Raw genomic sequence first — 8014 nt, 5'->3', positions numbered from 1 at the left:
AAAATTAGGGAACAATTGGATAGTCAAAGGTCAGGCGGGAGGTCAGGTAAAAGGTCGAGCAAGCAGAGGAATTGGGAACGGGAATCGCAGGAATAGACAGGGGGAGCTGGGGTCAGGGTATGAACCTTAACAGCCAGCAGAGAAGGACTGGCTCAGCTTTCTTTTATGAGGATCAAGAGCCCAGTCCAGATCCCCATTGGACCGGCGCTCTGATCCTCAAGGTTCCAGACAGACAGAGGAATATGTCAATCGAAAGTCCATTGAGATGTGTGTCCATGGTCTTGTAGGCACTGGTAGAGGATGTAATCAACCCTCAGCTGGCCTACGAGGGACCTTGGACCTAGCACAGGTCTCACATGCGTACACAAAGGACTTGACATCAGGAGCCCGGGAAGGCCACTAGTAATGGCGCGAGAGCAAGTACCTGGTTCCCGCAATCACTGGGTAACCTGCCAACACAGAACGGTGAATCTCCTCCAAGACCCGCAGGCAAAGATTCGAGGGTACAATAGTACAGATTCTGGAGTGTTCCGGGGCACCAGGGACTGAGACTCAGCAATCTGAATCACCAGGTCCGGCTGCAAAATTGCCACTACCACACCAGGGGACAGGATGGTATCAGGTTTGACCCTGGGCGTGGTCTCAATGTCAAAGCTGCAAGACAGGGCATCAGCCTTGACATTCTTGGAACCAGGCCGGTAGGTTATCTCAAAATTGAACCTAGCGAAAAACAAAGCCAATCTGGCCTAGCGTGGTGTGAGACGTCTGGCTTTATCCAAATAGGTTCTTATGATCAATAGGAACCACGACCTTATGTTTTGCACCCCCTAGGAAGTGTCTCCATTCATCAAAAGCCATTTTAAGAGCTAGCAACTCTCTGTTACCCCTATTGTAGTTGCATTCGGCATTGGAGAACTTCCTAGAGAAGAATGCAACTGTTCGGAGCAGGGGCGGATTAACTTTACTATAGGCCCCGGGCTGTTCACCAAGCCTGGGCCCCCCACCCCACTCTAACTATGGTAGCACTAGCGTGGTGTTCATAGTACAGGATAGATGATGTCATGATGCTCTGATTTGCAAATCATGGCAGAACTGCAGCCAGGAGACAGAACACAACCGAAAGTATAAGTCTTTTTGGGTGGCCATGGGCCCCCCAGGAGCTCAGGGCCCCGGGCTACCGCCCATAAAGGACCTAATATAATCCGCTACTGGTTCTGAGGTTGGTAAGAGCTGCGGACCCTTGAGATAGAACAGCTCCTACCCCCACCTCGGATGCGTCCACTTCAACTATGAAAGGACGATCAACGTCCGGCTGTGTCAGTACTGGAGCCTCTGAGAAACACCGTCTGAGATGGTTAAATGCCATGATAGCGTCTGGTGTCCAGTTTTCGAGATCCGCCCCTTTCTTTATTGGATCTTTAAGGGGTTTGGCCATGAGCGAGAACCCCTTGATGAATTTTCTATAATAGTTAGCAAAACCCAAGAACCTCTGCAGAGCTTTAAGGTTATTGGGTCGCTCCCAATTTTCAATGGCTATGACCTTCAGAGGGTCCATACTGAAAGAATTTGAGGTTATCTTATATCCCAAAAATTAGACCTCTTGTATTCCAAATTGGCACTTGACAATACAGTAATATACATGGTGATATGATTTCTTCCTTGTTCACTGGTTTTATTTGATAGCATTATAACCGTATTATTTTCTTTTTTGGGAGATTTGTGGGTGCAATCATATACCCTAGCATTGCTCTTGGGGATGTGGCCCCTAAATTGAATTCCTCTGATGAATCAACAATACTGTACTTCAGACACTCTACACAGAAATCATCTGAATCAATGACTTTAGAGTATGCAAGCCATCTGTAATCTGAAATGTTTTCATGCCTGAACGTAGGTTGCTTTCTTAACAGCAATTTCTTAGGAAACTAAAAAAAATGTTGTTGTTTTTTACAATTCATAGTAATTTCAAAGAAGTCTGAAATTCTTTGCATGACAAAAGGGATTACTTAAAAATACTGATATCTTGGTGTGAAGGAATTTTATGTGTGATACAGTGGGTGGGTTAAGATAAGCTGGGGGGTGAAGATGAAGTCCCTGTCTCATTCACAGACCTTTTCTATAAAACTTTTAGGGTGCCTCTCTCCTTGTTTGTGGAAAATAAAGATCTGCTGATAACATTCTTACCTCATTTGAAAAGCAGCCCTCCAAGACAATAGAGTGTCTTTCAGCTTGATATCCAAAGCCATCACTAATAGCAAGTAAAGCTATCTGTAGATAGGAGCCTTTTGGGATAAGGGCCTCTCTGATGTTGCTATATTGGAGACTATCACACTGATACAACTTCAGCTGTCTCTTCAGCTGGCCATATACTTTGAATAACTATTGGGAAAACACTTATTTAGCTGACAGTTAACTATCCCAATCTCAACATGTAAGACCAACACATTTAAAGAACAATTAGTCTAGAGATTCTTATTAATAATTTTGTTATGCTGTTGTTAACCAATGAAGGATAATGGACTTCATACCATTAATGTGACATCTGGTGATGCATGGTTTTGCTGATGGCTTTGTAGTTGGGTTGATACATGGTGAGGTTAAGCTTCATGCAGGCATTAATACTTCCATCTGTTGTACATGATCGTAGGTTAATGTTCTTTATATGCGAGAAAGACTGCTCACATGCATACGTAGAGCCAAACATTGTCAATACAGCAATGACCCCACCTGCCCCCATACACACTGCCCCCCATACACACTACCCCACCTGATCCCCCAAACACTACTCCACCTTACACCCCAAACACACACTACCTCACCTGACCCCCCCCCACACACACACACACACACTACCCCACCTGACCCCTAAACACTACCCCACCTGATCCCCCACACAATACCCCACTTGACCCCACACACACATACCACCCCACCTGACCTCCCCACACACTATCCCACCTGAACCCCACACACACACTACCCCACCTGTCCACCCCTCATACACTACGCTACCTGCCCCCCCCCCACACACATACTACCCTACCTGACTCCCCACAAACACTGCCCACCTGACCCCCCACACACTACCCCACCTGACACACACACACACACTATTTTCCCTACCCCTTTACACAAACACTACCCCACCCAACTCCCAAACACACACTACCCCGGACCCCTCACACACACTACCCCACCTGACCCCCCCAAACACACACTACCCCACCTGAACCCACACACACTACCCACCTGATCCCCACACACACATACACACTACCCCCTGCCCCACACACTGCCCCACCTGAGAGATGGGAGAATGAGGGAGGTGAATGATCGATGGCGGGGATCACAATACATGCACAATACTTCCAATATGGCCGCCACTGCAAGTTGTCACTTAGCTTGCAGTGGCGTAGCAGCAGAGTGTGTCTGATGCGCCTGCGAGATGTCCTCTGTGTGAACACACTCTAAGGCTATAGGCAACACTCCCTGTACCTATCTACAGTGGGCAGCAGGATTCACTTTTTCCTACACACAACATCTCACTATTTTCCCTATGTGTAATGTAAGGGGGGGGGGGGGTTCAGACATATCAAACCCTTACTTGTTATAGGTGGACCAATTAGCTTAAAACTAACATCTACAAATATCCCACACTTAGGTGTCAAAACCACAATTTAAAAAGCAGTTTATTAAATATCAATGAGCAAATGGGTGCTGGGAAGAATATTCCAGCGTCTTAGTTAAAATTGATGCATTTCAAAAGTATGACAGTGCTGCACGATGGTCATATTCCAATAATCACTGGAAGTAAGTCACAAAAAAGACATGATTAAAAAAAAAAAAAGTTAATGAAAGTTACCCAATAAACTTGGAACATCGATCAACTTTTCCTGCAAAGAATAAGCCCTCATATGACAATTTTAATAGTAAAAAAAAAACTTTTAGCTCTTGGAAGTCAATGATGGAAGAAACCAAGAAAATTGCTTAGCCTGGAATGCCTTCAAAAATAAAGGGGATCAATTCTTATAAACAGTGTGTTTACATGAAACTATATACAGTATTTTTTAGCAGGAACTGTGCTATGTCCCCAATATGTGATAATCTTTATTATAACTAATAGATGGGAGTTTCTAAAGAATACTGAAGTCCATGGAAAACGGAAGAGATGAATGTAGAAAAGCTGGAATCTAATGTTAAGAAAAAAAAACTAATTCCTGCATGTAAAAAGAGTACAAAGAACACATGGGTTCAGTGCTCTGAATTTTGTTTGCAGAAGAGAACATCACTGGGGTCAGGGCCGCTTTAACCAGAGGGCACATGGTGCACGTGCATCGGGCCCACTGGTTAAAGGGGCCCCCCCCGAGCAGGCCGGCCGTTGCTATGTGCGACCAATGCGGTCGCACAGGGCTCCGGCCACCAGCCTGTCAGGGGGGAGCGCCATGGATGGGTAATCTACTTACCCCTCCATGGCGCCCCCTGCAGGGCCCCCCCGGCGTTCGCCGCTGCCCCCACCCGCTGCTGCTGCGGCACTTCAGCAGCAGCGATACTGACAGAGAGAGAGCCATTGGCTCCCTCCCTGTCAGTCACTCTTGTGGCCGCACTTCCTGCGGTCACAAGAGGCCACACTCTCCCTCTAGCGCCCGACGTCACTGGAGCGTCGGCGCGAGGGTAAGGGGAGTGCAGCCTCTTGTGACCGCAGGAAGTGTGGGAGCACAGGGGGCTATATACTATGGGGGGCACAGGGGGCTATATACTATGGGGGAGCACAGGGGAGCTATATACTATTGGGGAGCACAGGGGGCTATATACTATTGGGGAGCACAGGGGAGCTATATACTATTGGGGAGCACAGGGAGCTATATACTATTGAGGAGCACAGGGGTCTATATACTATGGGGGAGAGCACAGGGGGGATATATATTATGCAGAGCACAGGGGGGCTATAACTATTAGGGAGAGCACAGGGGGCTATATACTATTGGGGGGGAGCACAGGGGGGCTATATACTATTGTGGGAGCATAGGGGTCTATATACTATTGGAGAGCACAGGGGGGCTATATACTATTGGGGGAGAGCACAGGGGGGCTATATACTATTGTGGGAGAGCACAGGGGGGCTATATACTATTGTGGGAGAGCATACGGGTCTATATACTATTGGAGAGCACAGGGGGGCTATATACTATTGGGGGAGAGCACAGGGGGGCTTTATAATATTGTGGGAGAGCACAGGGGGGCTATATACTATTGTGGGAGAGCACAGGGGTCTATATACTATGGGGGAGAGCACAGGGGGGCTATATATTATGGAGAGCACATGGGGGCTATCAGTGTCGGACTGGGGTACCTTGGGCCCACCAGGGAAATTGATTCTTGGGGCCCACCCTACATACACAGACATAATTAGCGCCAAACCTTCCACGTTACTTTGCATAGAGCTGCGTATGTGACCAGCAATGCTAGTGCAGTGCCAGTCACTTATACAGTTGTTACTGATTTATGCAGTTGTGGTAAAACTGCACCATTTATGTAGAAACTTCAATGAAATTCCAACAATATTGCTGTAAAAACACATAAAAAATGTCAAGTGTGAACACAGCCTTAGAAACATAGAAGATGAAGGAGAAAATGATCTAGTCTGCTTTTCTATAACAATCTCCAGCAGAAGAGACACATTTTTTAAAAATCTGTTTATAGAAGTCACAGATCAGTAAATTACTTCTAATGAAAAATCTTCAGTCTTCCAGTACTTATCAGCTGCTGTATGTCCTGCAGGAAGTGGTGTATTCTCTCCAGTCTGACACTCTCTGATGCCACCTCTGTCCATGTCAGGAACTGTCCAGAGAAGCAGCAAATCCCCATGGAAAACCTTTCCTGGACAGTTCCTGACATGGACAGAGGTGGCAGCAGAGAGCACTGTGTCAGTCTAGAGAGAATACACCACTTCCTGCAGAACATACAGCAGCTGGTAAGTATTGGAAGACTGGAGACTTTTAATTAGAAGTAATATACAAATTCGTATAACTTTCTCACACCTGTTAATTTGGAAAAAATATTTTTCACCAGAGTACCCCTTTAATGTCAATACAAAATGTCAGACAGACATGATTAAAAGTTTAATTGGTGTCAGGACTGAGATACCCAACACCCAAGTCTAATGGTGCATTTACACAGAAAGATTATCTGACAGATTATCTGCTCAAGATTTGAAGCCAAAGCCAGGAACAGACTATAAACAGAGATCAGGTCATAAAGGAAAGACTGAGATTTCTCCTCTTTTCAAATCCATTTCTGGCTTTGACAGATTATCTGCCAAAGATTTGAAGCCAGATAATCTTTCTGTGTAAATGGACCCTAAGGAGCCTGGTTGCAATCTGGGCCATATAATAACATGTACTATATCGTATGGGTTCTGCTGATTACAGGAAACGAGCTTCATATAATATAGTGGAGACAGTGACCTGTAATCAGCCGGACTGCGCACAGGGTCTGGGAGTGATGCTTCACCTGGCTGATACTATCATAGAGAGACCCCGACCAAGCTAAACCTCTCATATGTCAAAAGTTCCTTCAAATAACAGTTAACACTTTAAAGACTGCAAATATTCATAATGAATGGCTGAGCAGGTTGTCAGTGAGTCAGGACCAGGAGAAGCAGATGGGAGTGCACCAGAGGAAAAGGAGCGGGAAGCATGGTGTCTTAGGCTATGTTCACATACTGTATTTTTGCTCAGTATTTTGCAACCAAAACCAGGAATGGATTGAAAACACAGAAAGGCTATGTTCACACTGCTGAAATTTAGTAGATGGCCGTGATTTTATGACAAATAATGACCATTATTTCATAACAGCTGATGTTTTAAAATAACACCAATTATTTACCATTAAATGGCGGCCATCCACTAAATTTCAACATTGTGTGAACATAGCCTCTGTGTTTTCAATCCACTCTTGGTTTTGGTTGCAAAATACTGAGCAAAAATACAGTGTGTGAACATAGCCTTAGGCCGGGTTCACACTACATATAATACCAGCCGTTTTGTGACGCAGCCAGGTCACAGAATGGCCTGTGTTACTGGAGATCATCCCGGCCGGTACTGCAGTACTGGCCGGCTGATCTTCACTTCTGCTGAATTCGGATGCAGGTGCCCCAGTGTGCGGCCGCATCCAAATTCACCACTGCACACTATGGAGCCTGCGGCCGGAGTTGCACGCTCCATTGTGTGAACTGACATGTCTTGTGCGGCTGCTATTCAATGAATAGCGGCTGCAGAAAACTGACATTTCAATACAACGTATGTTTTGCATAAATCACGGCTGTTGTTGCAAATTGCAACAACAGCTGTGATTTATGCAAAACATACGTTGTGTGAACATGGCTTTAAGATCAGCATCGGAGACAGCACCAAAGTAGTAAAAAATCTTGTGACTTTATTAACTCCCTCTTGTGCAACATTTTGGCTTTACTCTAGGCTTTCTCAGGGCTAAAACCGAAACACTGCGCTAGAGCAGGGATGGGGAACCTTCGGCCCTCCAGCTGTTGCAAAACTACAATTCCCATCATGCCTGGACAGCCAAAGCTGGACAGCCATGTCCAGGCATGATGGGAATTGTAGTTTTGCAACAGCTGGAGGGGCCGAAGGTTCCCCTATCTCTGCGCTAGAGGGTGTGAATAAAGTCACAAGATTTTTTACTACTTTAGTGCTGCCTCTGCTGCTGCTCCAGAGGGGGTGCAGTCTGGTGAGGGGGGGCATAATCCTACCTATCACTGATACTGCTGCTGCTCCGGAGGGGGTGCAGTCAGATGAGGGGGGGCATAATCCTACCTATCACTGATACTGCTGCTGCTCCGGAGGGGGTGCAGTCTGGTGAGGGGGTATTATCCTACCTATCACTGATACTGCTGCTGCTCTGGAGGGGGTGCAGTCTGGTGGGGGGGGCATAATCCTACCTATCACTGATACTGCTGCTGCTCCGGAGGGGGTGCAGTCTGGTGAGGGGGTATTATCCT

This window comes from Dendropsophus ebraccatus, chromosome 8 (genome assembly GCF_027789765.1).
Source record: "Dendropsophus ebraccatus isolate aDenEbr1 chromosome 8, aDenEbr1.pat, whole genome shotgun sequence".
NCBI lineage: Eukaryota > Metazoa > Chordata > Amphibia > Anura > Hylidae > Dendropsophus > Dendropsophus ebraccatus.
The sequence above is the reverse complement of the archived record's forward strand: the minus strand, read 5'-3'. Positions refer to the sequence as shown.